This window comes from Triturus cristatus, chromosome 5_2 (genome assembly GCF_964204655.1).
Source record: "Triturus cristatus chromosome 5_2, aTriCri1.1, whole genome shotgun sequence".
NCBI classification, from domain to species: Eukaryota; Metazoa; Chordata; class Amphibia; order Caudata; family Salamandridae; genus Triturus; species Triturus cristatus.
The window spans coordinates 42,733,951-42,750,998 of record NC_140588.1 but is presented as its reverse complement, the minus strand read 5'-3'; the positions used below and the strand labels follow the sequence as shown (position 1 = coordinate 42,750,998).

General features: G+C 43.8%; 1 protein-coding gene across 1 annotated transcript in view; it reads right to left on the bottom strand.

Moving 5' to 3' along the window:
• TMEFF1 (transmembrane protein with EGF like and two follistatin like domains 1) overlaps positions 1–17,048 on the bottom strand; it is a 668,539-nt gene that overhangs the window by 521,819 nt on the left and 129,672 nt on the right. The gene's annotated exons all lie outside the window — the stretch shown is intronic.

Here is a 17,048-nt window from a genome sequence, read left to right as displayed (position 1 = left end):
AAAACTGGTAGAAATGATGATCAGGGTACGCCAATTAGAAAATATACTGGTGCTTCTGTCGTGAACTCAGGATTTATTTAGCTATCCATTTTTGTTTTATCCAAGTATTCATTTCATTTACTTTAGTTGTAGAGCTCACGTCAAAAAGAGACCTTCCAGAGCACTTTAGGCGAGTGGTAAAGGAAGGAAAACAGGAACACGAGCTCTCATATTCAGCATAAGGCCTTCACGCAGGGCGGTTTTATGTTTACCAAATTATCCGTTCCGTTTGCAAAGAGAGACGTGATGTAAAGGGAACCCAAGTAAAGTTTACGAGCATCCATTGAAGCATAGCGTGCTCATTTTATTTAGTTGCAAAACTGTCCCCCCCACCCTTTGGGAACATATTACATTACAATGTGTGTCAACGCGGTGACCCGTGGTGACCTCGTGTTCTCACCAACGGAAGCTCGCAGTGGACCTGCTAATCACTTCCACAGGCGGTATTCTTGCGCATGACCCAGTGCTTGGGTTTTATGGGGATGCAGGAAAAGACTTTGTGGGGGGGGGGGGGGGGGGGAGGCAGCTTCTTGTCTAATGCAAGTGAAATATCCATTTTTATTTATTTAAAAAGTGTTATATAGCGCTTGCTTGACCCGTGGGTATCAGAGCACTTTTACATACACACCGTAGGGGCAGAAGCAAAATTGCATTACATAGTAGGCAGGCGTTAAGGAAGCAAACAGAGATTTAAGTACAACATAAAAATTAGGTAAACAGTGTAGGAGAGGGAGAGAAAAAAGAAAACGAAGGTGGCTAACATCATCCATGCCACAGATCCCTAGTCGGATCTCAGAGTACCTTTCGGAAGAAGAGATAAGTGGAGGGCATTACAGACTCTGAAAATGAATAATCATGAATTCATATTGGGTCTGGCTTAGAGACAGCTTTATTCGCCTTGTTAGCCTTACGTTTAAAATATTCCTAAAAAACATACATAGATATATAGGTACATAGAGGGACTTTCAGTCTAGCCTCCTCAGCCACAGGTCTGTAAAAGTAACATTCATATTTTGGGTTTACCCACCACAGCGTACCATGTGGCAATGGTTCAACCCACTTCAGTTATTGGCTGTTTCGGCATTTGGCTCTTGCACATGTATCCATCCACGTAAAACATAGATCCACTTCAGTGCCAGGGCTGGTCGGCCAATCTCTGCTTTCATTATACTTTTTTAAAATAATTTTTAGCAATATCTCTGCTTTCATTATACTTTTTTAAAATAATTTTTAGCAAGTGATATTTTTATACTTATTTTTAAACACGTGAATGCTATCTTTATATACTTGCATTTTTGCTTTGCGCTGCTTTTAGATGTGCAATACTTATTGCCACTCGTTGTTTTTACATAGCGCCTCATAGCACATTTTCACACTATTTCAAGATGCGAATTAAGTGTTCCTTTGTTCTTACTATATAACAAGTAAGTATGTGAAATTAAAAATAAGTAATTGAACGTCCCAAAAATGATAATGGACTTTGGACAGTGAATACCTGTATAAATATATATACAGAAGGTGGGGGATTCCATGTTTGAAGACCACTGACCTGGACTGTTGCTAGCCCTCTTTAGGATGTATGACGTTACAACGCGTGCTGTTACAACGCATGCTGTTACAACAAAACTGTTACAACGCAAGTGGATTTACAACGCATGCCATTACAACGCAACTCTTTACAACGACTTGCACTAGATGGGGTGCTAACATTAGAAAAGTGTAATTTACTATTCCAACTCCAGTCCACTTAACAGTAGGGAAGGTGTTGGGATAGTAAACTACATTATTTGTAATGTTAGCACGCCATCTAGCGCAAGTCGATGGAAAGACTTGCGTTGTAATGGCATGCGTTGTAAATCCACTTGCGTTATAACAGTTTCGTTGTAATGGTAGTGCGTTGTAAAAGTTGCGTTGTAAAGGTTGTTCCCCCCTCTTTAAGTTGTCTGTAATACTCCTCTCATCTGCCTCCCTGTCCCGGCATGCTGCATTTCAAGGCCCAGGCATTCTCCACATGGCGATTTCCGCCCACTCCAGTGAAGTTCCATCTGTGGCAGTTACACCGGTCCCCACAAATACTGAAACAGAAAACCTAAGGCTTCTGACAGTGAGCTATTTTGAGGAACTACATGGAAATGATAGTGAAAAAGTACAGATAATAATGCCAAGAATATCGAAACCACGTTGTTGCTTTGTTAATAGAGGTACACGGAAATCAAATTCGGCATGCAACAGTTGTGCATAATTCACAGTTTTGTGCCTAATGAAATTGAAAAGTTTATCAACTTTTCACACCTTTGCCTATTAGTGCAACATGGTGCAAAAGTACCGCGATCTGAATTTCTCCTAGAAAAGTCTACTTTTAACAGAATTCTTCGCTCACTTCCTGTTATCAAATTTGGCATACTTTATGAAGTTTAGAAGGAGTTTCACAAAAGTGCCTAGGCAAAGTCTCCATACTTTTTCGCAATCCCTAAAATAGTTTCCACATCAAATTCAAATTCAAGATTTTTTAAAGGGACTTAGACCAAGGATATTAAAGCACTGCAGGTTTAAGTGGTCCATTGGCCAGTTAGTTTATATGTGTGCCTTACGTTATCATTATCTTAAGTAAGGTCTGTGGTTAGTCTAAATATCACAGAAAAGTCATTCTGCCAAGTAGCAGACAGACTGAAAAGACTTGCCACCAAAGCATATCTTCTTCAAAAGAGGGCAGTTCTCCAGACACTTAGAAAGCCTCAGAAAAAGGCCGGGTACATACCATGCAGAGGTGCAGGCCATATTACACTGTACGACCAGGCCTATATTATCAACACTAAAATGGTAAAATACCACCCCGAACCTAATCAACCACTATCCACAACCTAACGAGGCAAAAATCACATTTAAAAATGGCTTCCTAAATTATGCATCCGAATAAATCTACCTGTCTTTCAAACCTGCTCATTATCTCGGATACACAAGGAGAGCTGAGAAGCAGGAGCCCATGGTGCATGAAAGTGCCAAGGATCAGCACACGACAACCCACCACAGGCATTGGCACTGCCATGCTTTATGGAGCTCTTTGTCTTCCAACCTTAGGACGAAATGTTCTTTCCCATTCTTCATATAGTGTTTAAAAAACCCACATTTCAGAAATGTGTTCTCGCTGATGTCTTTGAGTTTACCTTCCTACCTCACCAGTTGTAACTCCATGTGGTGGTTAAAATGTACTTTGCTTTTATTCAAACGTGAAGCGGCCTAATATTAGTGTTTGTGCAGGGGTTCAGTAAAAACTGATAAATATGTAAATAAATACATAAAAAATAAACTGTGTAAATACCAGAACATATTCTCTGAGTTATCCTAATACTGCTAGTACATAATTCTGCATATCGCCCTTCCCACCCCGCAATTACCATAGTGCACAGGTATTGCAGTTTTACAGCACAACCCCTAATAAAACTACAGCTAAAATCTAAATACTTGTAAATAGAGCTTTTAGGACAGACAATCTACGAAATGGTGGTATTGTATTAGTTGCGCAACAAAGGTTGAGAGGTGGTTTTACCTGCATTATCCATTGCACCACCTCCTTTATTGCATGGGGATTGAGTATGTCTGCTTTCTCATTTTTCCTCCTTCCCGCCTATCACAGTGACCTGCACGGGCATTGCTAAAGGAGGGCATAGGGTGGCAAGGGTAGTGAAATGGGATGGGACCACCTTTACCAAAAGTCGTCACGGAGGAGCTCCTTTTGGGCAGTGGCTTTACAACACCTGATGTTGCAGTGGGGAAGCTTTCTTTGGATTTTTCCCCTTTAACCGTCTGGTAGAACCCTATTCTACTCTACACCATGCTGAAAGGTGCACCCACCCACCCAAATCGCCATGATCAATATGGTGTGGCTTAAGGAATCAGAGTATTATGGTTTAATTACCAAGAGCTACACTTATTTTACCATATTGATTCTCTAAGACTAAACCGTGGGCATGAGATTTTCTGGATTGGGAGGGATTGACCTTCCGGTGGTCTAGAGCCTCTAGCTGAGGCTAGGCACAAAGATGGCTCGGAGTGGACTCACCTGCTGGTGGTCTAGACGCTTAAGCTTGCCCTTGGGGTGCCATCTAGTTTACCAGTTATTGGGTGTGGCCATTAAGGATCACAATGGGTCCCTAAAAGGGGCGTACCGCATAGCAGTACACTATTTATGTATTATGTGATTTTGAGGTACCGCTCTGTTTGATATATCATGGTGTGGCTCTAGCGGAAACAGTTATTGATGTTTGCACCTGCCCCACAGCGGTGATGTAAAGAATAAGCTGTTTACTGCTTCATGATGACTGCACTGCTATACAGCATGTTATCTTGTTTATGCCTGCATTATAAGTTGCTGATAATGATATCCGGTGCTGATTTGTGTTCAAGTAAATGACAGCTATGCTCTTAGTGCATACCATATGACTTGGTCTCTAATTGTTCTCTGACTTTCCACCCTCAGGTGTCAGTGGGTGATCAGTGTGTTGTTGCCTTTTCCGAATTCAGGGGGTTGGGGGTGAGAGTAGAGGGCCTATTGTTCAAAATTTTAATTTCTCACTGATTAGTAAAGAGTAGTCCAAAAGATATAATTTCCTAATGTCCTATGCTCTGTCTGAACTTTATGGCTAAGGTTCAGTTTATTTCAATTCATGTTAAATAATGAAGAAGAATGTGCATTAGAATATGATCTGTTGGGTGTGGGCAGGAGCCTATTGCTCATTAGTGCAGCAGATGCAGTGGTATAGTGGCCCAGGCAGTGATTAGATCATTAAAAGGGCATGGGGTAAAAGGTTTTATGAGGAGGCTCCACAAATCATTGACTATCCCCATCACCTGAAGCCACCTGCAAAAATTAAGGATTGGGCCTGGTGATTTGAGGAGCCAATTGCACCCAAATTATTTCTGTGTTTTACTACTTAATGGGCATTGAGAGACATGCTTCTTGTTTGTATTAAGGCACCTTACCTAAACCACTGGCCAGGGGTAGGGCTCCACACAATGGAAGTGAGTTATATTTTCATCAGGCTTCATATTTAAATAATATATTAATCTGCCTTTTCTGTCAGTAACATATTTAATATGTTTTGGTACGCTCCACATTCCCTTCTCCATCCTCGTTGGTGCATTCCAATGGAGGAATTGTGAAGTTCAAAGCCAGTGAGTGACCATGAAAGGATGTCAGGAGGTGAAGGAGTTGTTGCACTCACTTATTAATAAATCACCTGTTCTTCTCATTCACAAGAGTTTTATTTACTAATTAGTTTTTGAAATGCAGGGTAATGGGGGCTGACAAGCTGTTTGTTAGTCCCAATTGCAACAGCGCATGCGCTGCATGAGCTATTGCTTTTGAGAGATATTGTATAAAACGAGGGGCTTGGTTTTATTGTCAGTCTTCTTTGGCTTCACTTCCTCTTCTTTCGGCTGGAGCATGGACCAAGTACTGATTGCTTCAGCTTGATTGCTGTCCTTCAGCTGATTGCGCTGTTATTAAGGCATTACTTGAATTTTTTCTTTTCCCCTTTAGTACTTGTGGATCTTTTGCCATTTGTAACTATGTCTAACTATGCAACATTCACTTCAAGGAAGCCCTTATCTCCCTTGAAATGGATGGTTTCTTTTAATAGCAGAAGTTATCTACCTTTATCGTGAAAACAGATGTTATCTGCTCCCAAATGTATTTTCACGAAGACATGAGAGCAATTGCTTTCTTTATGTTAGGACTTTTTTGGCAAATGTCTTATTTTTTTTCCCCTTTACACGCATGGAGAAATTAACTGATTTGCTCAAATTGACAGGGGTTTCGTGCTGAGACCTAGCAAGCATTGGCAATGCCAATAGATCTCACCTTTGAGACTATTGGTTCTGCCATTGTCTTTTGTTCATGCTGTACTGCATGGGCACTGTCGACGGCAATGATTTGCATTCATTCTGTATAACAGCATGGTTGCTGTGCAGCATGGCTAAAATTAATAATTAAAAATGGACTATGATGCATCCTGCGCAAATGCCCTTTTTATTTTATTTTTAAAAGGAGCGGTATAGCCCTTGCTGCTTCATAGTGCTTTTTTAGGTCTCGGCTGAGCCAGCGCATGCGCTGCCTCAGGCAACACATTTAGTAGGTGGGTTTTCAAAGTGCTACCCCACGCTTTGGCTGGCCTAGCGCTTGCATTCACGCGAGCGTGCACGCGCGCAACCGCCAGCTTTCAGCGCCCGATCAGGTGCCATCTGCTATATAGGCTGGCACATCCTTCCTGAATCCTGACCCACCCTCGACCTTGAGGTTAGAGTTAGGGGGAGTACCTGACTTTCTTCTTACTTAATTCATTGCAGAACGTTCTGCATACATCAGCCAAGATGAAAAAACATACATACATGTTGAAAAATACATTCCCGTGAGTGCTCTGTTGTGTTGTAATGTACCTATGGGTGGGGTGGTAGCTGGAGCTCTCTTTAGTTTAAGTGTTGGACCCTAGTTAGTTTCACATTATGTTTACATTTTGCTCCCTTCGCTTCACTTGGTGCTACACGCTAGCTTCTAGCTCCGTCGTGTGCACACAGCGTGGTAACACTTCGGCATCAACCCAAAGCAACAGAAAGGCTGACGTGAAGTCGCGTGCCGGGCCGCAGCGTCCGTGTGCGGTCTAAGTTGACATCTTCCATGATCCTCCGGGGATGCACGCTTTGCGCTGTAGCCTCATCGTGTCCACTGGAGCCATGGAGCTGGCCTCTTGCCACCCTGGAGCCGTGTTTACACGGAGTAAAGAGGAATCAGCAGCCCTGGTTACTGGGAGGGCATTGATTGGTAACCGATACAGAGGGCCAGGCCTCTGCTCTGCCATCCATCCTTGTGTTCCTGCTGCGCTGGCCTCGAGATGAAGTCACCATCAATCAGGCCATTTGAGGCAGAGAGTTTAGGTCGAAGGTCAAGGCTTAGGCAGCATGGACTCTTCCGAAGGGCAAACACTTGGTCAGACCCCTCATTCTATCAGTCTAGGGCCTTTCACTTTCAAATATTTCAAGTAAAGTAAACTAAGACTACAACAACCCGAATGCATTAGGTTGCCATGCAACACACCCCATGTCAAATAGTAATAACTAACTGGCAAATCTTTGATTGACATGAAGTAACACCATAGCTGGCAAGCTTCCTGTTCATTAACCCACAAAAAAAGAGAGACGAGGGATAACAATGTCTCTGACTCCCTCAATCAGACTTAATCACACTAAACAGAGACAAAGGAAAACAGAAAAAAGCAAATCTTGCAATCAAGGATGCAGAAAGTGGGAAAATCAATAGATTTTATAATACTGCCCTCACACACCCGAGAGTGTCATGCTTCATCATTGGGCCGCATCATACACCAAGGTGCAGACCAACACCTTTGGTGGAGCGCAATTTTTTAGAGAATGAATGATGAAGAAAATGGTGGTGAGGGTAAAGTATAAAAGACAGAAAAGTAGAATAAGCACAATTTCGTGCTATTCAAAAAGAAAGACAACAGATAGTCTCTCAAAATCAAGGGACCAAGGGAAGCAGAAAGAAATTAAAACTGTCTAGGGGTTGACTTTGGTATTTTATTCGTGTCAACCTCTGGCAGGGTTAAAATGAAACGTATGGGGTCTCTAGGGCAGGTAACGACCCTATAATCCCCCTGCTAAAACCAACATGTTTCTGCCAGTTACTCGTGTGCCCAGAAAGGTCACTCTGGCATTCGTCAGGGTGTTGGTCCCTATGAAGTACCCCTTGTCGAGTACTTATTACCTTGGGTGTTATGGACAATATGCCCGTCTCGCTCTTTTAGGAAATTCCAAGAGGAGGAACATATCTAGGAGGAAGAGGAAAACAATGCATTGTCATTCCCTCCAAACTTCATAATAAAAATGAAACATCGTGCTATGTCCCACACATCCATCATATGTGAACCATGTTATCACACTACAGCCCATTAACCAGCGCACCCAGTGAAAAACACTCGCACACAGACACCCCCACACACAACAGTTTGGTGGGTATACTGAGTCAAACTTTTGTCTATGTGTCCTGTTCTTGATCAGGACCCCACTCAAACCATATTGCTAAAACCGTGCTTGGTATAATACTACCAACTGTGTGACCCCCAATTGTTCGATCTCTCTCACCCCTTCTGTGTGTCCATCTCTACATAAAACGTAGACATACTCACAAGGGTTTACGAAAATTTTTCTAAACCCGGGGCTGCGGGGGCGGGTGCTCTTGTAGTCACACTCTGCATAAAACAGACTTAGTCAGTGTCTCCAACCAAAAGGCACATCTATACACCACAGAGACTCTTATTTCTGAATCGCCTCTTTCAAAAGAGGACGAGATCAACTACGTAATTCAGGTGCCTGCCTTGTCCTGCTTTGTTCCGGGCGGTGGTCGAAGGTATTTAAAACCAACTCGCCAGAAATCAACGTGTTTGCGGTTTTTTCAACCCCACCCTGACTCTCCATTCGAGCGCTCAAAGCCCTTAGTTAAATCCAAATGGACCGTTACTTCTACTCGCGCTTCAGAGAATCAGTCAGCACTTACTACTCCAAAGAGGCACCCGATCCTTTCTCCCTCCGTCAGTCCTCTGCCGATACCCTACGCTCCTCTCGTGTCCTACTTAAACACAGTGGGACCTTGCTTCCGTGTGGAGGCTGTTAGTCACGCCCCTTCTCCTCATTGGCCAAGCCCATCGCTGTATTCCCTGATATAGAAAGAGGCCTTCTGTGTACTCTCTCGCCTGGTTGTTATCAAGGCGGCCATCTTTGAATTTCCCCATGCAAAGTGGTTTGCAACTGTAAATTAGTTAACAACAATGGTACCCAAAAAGGTATTTCTATCGGTTATAAAGGAATGTTGGGGGAGGGTTTTATATGCTCTTATTTTATTCATACTCGTGAGCATTAGGCTTGTCATGTCCTCATCCTGTGTGAAATAACGGTGTATGCAGAGATTGAAATTTTATTCTCTTCTAAATTTCCTTCAACACAGCCAGTACAGATCTTACAATCATTATATCCGGGCTTATTTTGTGATACCATACAACTGGAACCAGGGAATTCCATCATTTAGTCCTGAGGTATGGCTCCTCACCCGTTCGACCCATCTCTGTTCTCTTATCAGTAGGAAGTTTGAAATATCATTCACATTTTGCGGGATAAAGGGTTTGTCCAACACTACCCACCTAATGTCTTTCTCATCATGTTTTTGCTCTAGACAGTGGGCAGTGAGCTTCGTGTTGGATTTACCACACCGAATTGTGCTCATATGTTCTAGAATTCGAACCTTTACTTTTCGCGTGGTCATGCCAACATATAATAAATTACATGGGCACCTCAGCAAGTAAATGACATTTTCAGTGTTACATGTGCTGTGCTGTCTTAGTTCCCATGGACTTCTCAGACCAATGTCAATCTTTTTCCCATTGATAGACAAAGGGCAGGCTCTGCACGATCCACAGGCATAATGCCCGACAACCGGGGGCAAAAAGTGTGTGCCCATACCTAAGTTGCTCATTTCTCTTGGTGGTCTCGGACGAGTATTTACGATGATATTCTTCAAACTCGCACTCTTCTTAAAAGCAAATAAGGGGACTGGTTGGTTCAGTCCATTTGAGTTGAGAATCTGCCACTTTTTATGGATGATTTTTTTAAGGTTGTTTGAAACTGTATTATATGTGGTCACGCAAATACTTCTGTCCGTGGTCTCTCTCTGATTAGTCTCCAAGAGAACCTCCCTGTTGCAATTCCGTGCTCTTTTTTGGGCCTTTTTAATAACCCCCTCTGGGTAATCCCTACATCTTAGCTTTTCGCTCAGGAGATTTGCTTCCTTTTTGTACTCTTCCAAGTGCGAACAGTTCCTGCGAAGACGCAGGAACTGTCCATAGGGAAGATTCTCTCTCAGGGTCCGTGGGTGGAAGCTCAAGAATGATAGTAAGTTGTTCCTGTCTGTATCTTTGTGGTACACACTGCTAGTCAGGCCCCCTCCCTCGGCTTTGATGTTCAAGTCGAGAAAGGGGAGGGTATTGTTCGTAATTGACCCAGTAAAAAATAGGAAAGGATTTCTCAAATTAAGCCAAGTTAGAAAGTTATCAGCCGAGGCTCTATCACCCCGCCAGATTATCAAAACATCATCTATATACCGATGCCAACCCCTTATGTTGTTGAAAAAAGGGTTGGTCGGTTGATAGATGACATCTTCCTCAAATTTAGAGACATAAAGACACGCCACACTGGGGGCACAAGAGCTCCCCATCGATGTTCCGTGGGTCTGTAGGTAGAACGTGTCTTCAAACTTAAAGAAGTTCTCAGTTAGTACCATCTCAAGTAGGCAGAGAATAAAAGCCCTTGGTGTCTGAAAGGCCCAATCTTCCGAAAACAGTATGTTTTCAATCACCCTCAAGGTTTCTTGTTGGGGAATGTTGGTATATAGAGATTCTATATCCAACCCTATCAACAGATCCTTTTCTACATCAAACTCAAGGTCTTTTATGAGGTTGAGTACTTCTCTAGTATCTTTCAAGTAGGCTGGCATCTTTTGAACAATTGGGCGAAGATAGAAGTCACAGAACTTGGACAGGGGTTCCAGAATTGAGTTAACCCCTGATACGATCGGTCTCCCCGGGGGCGGTCGTGTTGGTTTATGGACCTTGGGCAAGGTGTAAAAGTAAGGTACTGTTGGTTGATCCTTACTTAGAAATGCTGCCTCATTTTGGCTTATCCAATCATTAGATAACGCTTCTTCCAAAGTGGATGCAATTTTAATCCTCAGATTTTCTGTAGGATCCCTCTCAAGTATGGTATAGTTCCTCCTGTCATTAAGGAGGAGGAGACATTGTGCATTATACGTATCCAAGTCTTGAATAATTATCGCCCCGCCCTTATCCGCTGGTTTGATCACAATTGATTTCTCATTCTTGAGTTCTTGTAGGGCCTTGTTTTCCATTTTGGAAAGATTGAAAAATGGTCTTTTCGCTCCTTCTTCGTTCAATCGATCTACCTCTCTCAAAACTGCTTGTTCAAATACCCCTACTTCAGGTGGCAACTGATTGAGAGTGGGGACAAAGGTTGACTTGTTTCTAAATTCTGTATCTCCACCACTTTCCGTTGTATCCTTTCCCTCGAAAAAGATTTTTAGTCGGATGTTTCTAAAGAAACCCGCTAATTCACATTTGAGTTTGAAGTTATCGGGTTGATTAGTGGGTACAAAACCCAATCCTTTCGCTAGTACTCTCTCCTGTGTCGGTGTAAGAGTTAATTTGCTCAAATTCATGACCAGATCTATTCCCTGCTCGTGCTCGGTTCTCCTTCCCGGGCCATGCTGCGTGTGATCCTCTGATTCAAGTCGTCCCACTGCACCCTCTGTGTTCTCTGTGCTCTCTGTCTCCCCCTGCCTCTCCCCCTGCCTCTCTCTAAAAAAGGAGTGTAGTCTTTTTGAAAAAATTGTGGGGGGCCCATTGGTGGGTACATCGGAGGCCATCCAAAGCCCATTTGCGGTCCCTGTTGGTATGGTCGCATGTATCCTCTGGACCAGCCTCTACCCCTATATCTTGGTCTATAGTCGCTGTCACTACTCTCGCTCCCTGAGCTGGAGTGATCTGTCGCCAGACGAGTCTGATTCTTTTGTTTCATTAGAATCTCTTTGTTCTTAATATATTCATCATTGATATAGGGGTAGACCTTCTCCCTTGAGAATTTCTTCAGATCTTTTTGAAGTTTCTGGACTTTGGAATTAACCAAGTAGTCTTTATACTCATTGACTACTCTATTCGTCTCCTCTAGTTTCTTTTTGAACACAGAGATTTGAATAGCTGTCTTTAGGTTGTCTTCACTTATTTGTATTTGGATCAATAGATCATCTGAGATCTTCTTCGCTGTCTCTATGATCAATATTAGCCAGTCCCGGGAGCACCTCCACGCTATCAACGACCAGTTCTTTCTGAAATTGGTGTCTTCCAAAAAGATCAAAGGTTCGTTGACTACTAGGAGGCCCCCAGGGGCTGCATTTGCTCTTAGGTATTCCGTAAGGATAGCACCATGAAAGATCGTTTTGACCTGTGTTCTCTTTAACTCGGTGAGTGCATCCCACCCCTCCACCTGTGTGAGTGCCTGTGTGAGTGCAGTATCCCCCAACAGGGACGGACAAGCTAAAATACGGGCTGCTGCCTCATCTCCATACGAGAGGCCTTGTTCCTCCATTTCAGATCCTAATTAAATCTAATAGGGGAACCCTTATTACCTATTGGGGAAATCCCCCTTACTGTCTCTACGGCTCAGCGGCCGTGCTCAATCATTAACCCACAAAAAAAGAGAGACGAGGGATAACAATGTCTCTGACTCCCTCAATCAGACTTAATCACACTAAACAGAGACAAAGGAAAACAGAAAAAAGCAAATCTTGCAATCAAGGATGCAGAAAGTGGGAAAATCAATAGATTTTATAATACTGCCCTCACACACCCGAGAGTGTCATGCTTCATCATTGGGCCGCATCATACACCAAGGTGCAGACCAACACCTTTGGTGGAGCGCAATTTTTTAGAGAATGAATGATGAAGAAAATGGTGGTGAGGGTAAAGTATAAAAGACAGAAAAGTAGAATAAGCACAATTTCGTGCTATTCAAAAAGAAAGACAACAGATAGTCTCTCAAAATCAAGGGACCAAGGGAAGCAGAAAGAAATTAAAACTGTCTAGGGGTTGACTTTGGTATTTTATTCGTGTCAACCTCTGGCAGGGTTAAAATGAAACGTATGGGGTCTCTAGGGCAGGTAACGACCCTATAATCCCCCTGCTAAAACCAACATGTTTCTGCCAGTTACTCGTGTGCCCAGAAAGGTCACTCTGGCATTCGTCAGGGTGTTGGTCCCTATGAAGTACCCCTTGTCGAGTACTTATTACCTTGGGTGTTATGGACAATATGCCCGTCTCGCTCTTTTAGGAAATTCCAAGAGGAGGAACATATCTAGGAGGAAGAGGAAAACAATGCATTGTCATTCCCTCCAAACTTCATAATAAAAATGAAACATCGTGCTATGTCCCACACATCCATCATATGTGAACCATGTTATCACACTACAGCCCATTAACCAGCGCACCCAGTGAAAAACACTCGCACACAGACACCCCCACACACAACAGTTTGGTGGGTATACTGAGTCAAACTTTTGTCTATGTGTCCTGTTCTTGATCAGGACCCCACTCAAACCATATTGCTAAAACCGTGCTTGGTATAATACTACCAACTGTGTAGGAGGAGAAGGAGCGAAAAGACCATTTTTCAATCTTTCCAAAATGGAAAACAAGGCCCTACAAGAACTCAAGAATGAGAAATCAATTGTGATCAAACCAGCGGATAAGGGCGGGGCGATAATTATTCAAGACTTGGATACGTATAATGCACAATGTCTCCTCCTCCTTAATGACAGGAGGAACTATACCATACTTGAGAGGGATCCTACAGAAAATCTGAGGATTAAAATTGCATCCACTTTGGAAGAAGCGTTATCTAATGATTGGATAAGCCAAAATGAGGCAGCATTTCTAAGTAAGGATCAACCAACAGTACCTTACTTTTACACCTTGCCCAAGGTCCATAAACCAACACGACCGCCCCCGGGGAGACCGATCGTATCAGGGGTTAACTCAATTCTGGAACCCCTGTCCAAGTTCTGTGACTTCTATCTTCGCCCAATTGTTCAAAAGATGCCAGCCTACTTGAAAGATACTAGAGAAGTACTCAACCTCATAAAAGACCTTGAGTTTGATGTAGAAAAGGATCTGTTGATAGGGTTGGATATAGAATCTCTATATACCAACATTCCCCAACAAGAAACCTTGAGGGTGATTGAAAACATACTGTTTTCGGAAGATTGGGCCTTTCAGACACCAAGGGCTTTTATTCTCTGCCTACTTGAGATGGTACTAACTGAGAACTTCTTTAAGTTTGAAGACACGTTCTACCTACAGACCCACGGAACATCGATGGGGAGCTCTTGTGCCCCCAGTGTGGCGTGTCTTTATGTCTCTAAATTTGAGGAAGATGTCATCTATCAACCGACCAACCCTTTTTTCAACAACATAAGGGGTTGGCATCGGTATATAGATGATGTTTTGATAATCTGGCGGGGTGATAGAGCCTCGGCTGATAACTTTCTAACTTGGCTTAATTTGAGAAATCCTTTCCTATTTTTTACTGGGTCAATTACGAACAATACCCTCCCCTTTCTCGACTTGAACATCAAAGCCGAGGGAGGGTGCCTGACTAGCAGTGTGTACCACAAAGATACAGACAGGAACAACTTACTATCATTCTTGAGCTTCCACCCACGGACCCTGAGAGAGAATCTTCCCTATGGACAGTTCCTGCGTCTTCGCAGGAACTGTTCGCACTTGGAAGAGTACAAAAAGGAAGCAAATCTCCTGAGCGAAAAGCTAAGATGTAGGGATTACCCAGAGGGGGTTATTAAAAAGGCCCAAAAAAGAGCACGGAATTGCAACAGGGAGGTTCTCTTGGAGACTAATCAGAGAGAGACCACGGACAGAAGTATTTGCGTGACCACATATAATACAGTTTCAAACAACCTTAAAAAAATCATCCATAAAAAGTGGCAGATTCTCAACTCAAATGGACTGAACCAACCAGTCCCCTTATTTGCTTTTAAGAAGAGTGCGAGTTTGAAGAATATCATCGTAAATACTCGTCCAAGACCACCAAGAGAAATGAGCAACTTAGGTATGGGCACACACTTTTTGCCCCCGGTTGTCGGGCATTATGCCTGTGGATCGTGCAGAGCCTGCCCTTTGTCTATCAATGGGAAAAAGATTGACATTGGTCTGAGAAGTCCATGGGAACTAAGACAGCACAGCACATGTAACACTGAAAATGTCATTTACTTGCTGAGGTGCCCATGTAATTTATTATATGTTGGCATGACCACGCGAAAAGTAAAGGTTCGAATTCTAGAACATATGAGCACAATTCGGTGTGGTAAATCCAACACGAAGCTCACTGCCCACTGTCTAGAGCATGGGTACTCACAAACTTTCTCTCGGGGGCCAAATTTACAGTGTGGTTTCTGGCTGAGGGCCGCACCGGTGGGGGCGGGGCCAGTGGGGGAGGGGGCGGGGCTAGAGCAAAAAAAAACTATGACCATGAGGTTGAACACAGGCCACTGCAGCAGACGCCTTCATCTACTGAGCCACCAGACCCGGTATGCACACCTATCTATCTATCTATCTATCTATCTATCTATCTATCTATCTATCTATCTATCTATCTATCTATCTATCTATCTATCTATCTATCTATCACTCTGTCTCCCGCTCTATCTATCTATCTATCTCTCACTCGGTCTCCCTCCCTCCCTCCTCCGTTCTCCCTCCGTCTCCCTCCTTCTCCCTCCCCCTCCCTCTGTCTCCCTCTCTGTCTCCCTGTCTTCCCCCCTCTCCCTGTCTTCCTCCTCTCCCTGTCTTCCTCCTCTCCCTGTCTTCCTCCTCTCCCTCTCTCTCCCTCCCTCTTCCTCCCTCTGTTGCACTCTGTCTTCCTCCCGCTGTCACCTCCCCCCCTGCTCTCACTCCCTGCTGCCCTCCATCAACTCACCCTGCTGTCCTCTGTCACCTCAACCCGCGGTGAGACAGATTCCAGGGACCGCACACAGCCGCCGCACCCAAGTACTTCACAGGTCTTTTAAAGACCATTCACTTGTTAATGAGACTTTGTTGTATTTCACCTCTTCTTAGCGCCCCTGCATCTCCACTCAATGAGAGGGGAGATGCAGGGGTGCTAAGAAGAGGTGAAATACAACAAAGCCTCATTAACAAGTAAATGGCCTTTAAAAGAATCGCTCGGCCTCACAGCTCCGCGCTGCTGTAACCGGCGGTGTTCGCTGACAAGCACAGGGCACAGGCACTGTCTGCAAGGTCCGCGGGCCGCCAAGGAAGGCTTGCCGGGCCGCCAACGGCCCGCGGGCCGTACTATGAGTACCCGTGGTCTAGAGCAAAAACATGATGAGAAAGACATTAGGTGGGTAGTGTTGGACAAACCCTTTATCCCGCAAAATGTGAATGATATTTCAAACTTCCTACTGATAAGAGAACAGAGATGGGTCGAACGGGTGAGGAGCCATACCTCAGGACTAAATGATGGAATTCCCTGGTTCCAGTTGTATGGTATCACAAAATAAGCCCGGATATAATGATTGTAAGATCTGTACTGGCTGTGTTGAAGGAAATTTAGAAGAGAATAAAATTTCAATCTCTGCATACACCGTTATTTCACACAGGATGAGGACATGACAAGCCTAATGCTCACGAGTATGAATAAAATAAGAGCATATAAAACCCTCCCCCAACATTCCTTTATAACCGATAGAAATACCTTTTTGGGTACCATTGTTGTTAACTAATTTACAGTTGCAAACCACTTTGCATGGGGAAATTCAAAGATGGCCGCCTTGATAACAACCAGGCGAGAGAGTACACAGAAGGCCTCTTTCTATATCAGGGAATACAGCGATGGGCTTGGCCAATGAGGAGAAGGGGCGTGACTAACAGCCTCCACACGGAAGCAAGGTCCCACTGTGTTTAAGTAGGACACGAGAGGAGCGTAGGGTATCGGCAGAGGACTGACGGAGGGAGAAAGGATCGGGTGCCTCTTTGGAGTAGTAAGTGCTGACTGATTCTCTGAAGCGCGAGTAGAAGTAACGGTCCATTTGGATTTAACTAAGGGCTTTGAGCGCTCGAATGGAGAGTCAGGGTGGGGTTGAAAAAACCGCAAACACGTTGATTTCTGGCGAGTTGGTTTTAAATACCTTCGACCACCGCCCGGAACAAAGCAGGACAAGGCAGGCACCTGAATTACGTAGTTGATCTCGTCCTCTTTTGAAAGAGGCGATTCAGAAATAAGAGTCTCTGTGGTGTATAGATGTGCCTTTTGGTTGGAGACACTGACTAAGTCTGTTTTATGCAGAGTGTGACTACAAGAGCACC